The sequence below is a fragment of the Thamnophis sirtalis genome, unplaced genomic scaffold (assembly GCF_051295495.1).
Source record: "Thamnophis sirtalis isolate CommonGarterSnake01/CBP01778 unplaced genomic scaffold, rThaSir2_p1.2 scaffold_1, whole genome shotgun sequence".
In the NCBI taxonomy this organism is placed as follows: domain Eukaryota; kingdom Metazoa; phylum Chordata; class Lepidosauria; order Squamata; family Natricidae; genus Thamnophis; species Thamnophis sirtalis.
Genome location: NW_028261381.1, coordinates 172,962,688 through 172,963,898, shown reverse-complemented (window position 1 = coordinate 172,963,898; position 1,211 = coordinate 172,962,688).

Sequence of the window (1,211 nt, the reverse complement as noted above, 5' to 3'; positions counted from 1 at the left end):
TCTAGTCCCTGCCTTAACGGTGAAAGTCAGCTGGGAGACTTGGGGCCAATCACCAGACGACTATGAATCCTAGTCCCTCCTTTGGCATGAAAGCCAATGGGGTGGCTTTGAGCCAGCCAGCAGGAGACGGGGAGTTCTAGCCCCGCCTTAGGCATGAAAGCCAATGGGATAACTTTGTGTCAATCAGGAGAGAGTGAGTTCTAGTCCCACCTTAGCCATGAAAACCAGTTGGGTGACTTTGGGCCAATCACCAGATGATTGTGAGTTCTAGCCCCGCCTTAGGCATGAAAGCCAATGGGGTTACTTTGGGCCGATCAGCAGGAGACACTGAGTTCTAGTCCCATCTTAGGCATGAAAGCCTATGGGGTAACTTTGTGTCAATCAGGAGACAATGAGTTCTAGTCTTGCCTTAGGGATGAAAGATTACTGGGTGACTTTGAGCTGGTCGCTCTCTTCCTGCCCAACTGAAGAGAGAGGGACTGTTTGTTACTTTAGGTTTTCTGTAAACATAATGGTGATATCAATCAATCAATCAATCAATCAATAACAGCCAATGACCAAAACGGAGAAAAATCCAATGTCACGACTCGAGGCATTAAAATTCAGCCCTGGTCCTCTAAAGCCTAAAATGGGAAAACTTCAATTAGGATCTACCAGAGGACAGGAAAAGAGTGGATGTCGTTCCAACCTATTAAAAAAAATGGAAGGAGGGGGGAAATGGATCCAGGAAATTATAGGCCAATCAGCTTGAGATCAATAGCTGGGAAAATCATTGTACAGATAATCAAGAGATGGATTTGTGAGCATTTAAAATGAAGGTGACCTAAAAAAACAACAGAGGGATAGAATCAAGATCACATGAAGTGTTAATACCACTTTATAAGGCCTTGGTAAGGCCACACTTGGAATACGGCATTCAGTTTTGGTCGCCACGATGTTGAAAAAATGTGGAGACTCTGGAAAAGATGTGGAGACTCTCTGATTTGGCCTGGATTGGATAGTAGTGGCAGTGGGAGGCCTGTCCAAACTGGTAGTAAAAATATTGGCGACCCTCTACTGGTGTGTGTGTGTGTGTGTGTGTGTGTGTGTGTGTGTGTACCACCCATCCTTTCTGGAGGTCTTTATTATTAATGGCTGCCCTCCTCCTCTTCCCTCTCTCTTTCCCTTTACTTGTCCCCTTCCTCTCTATCATCTTTCCCTCCTCTAATCCT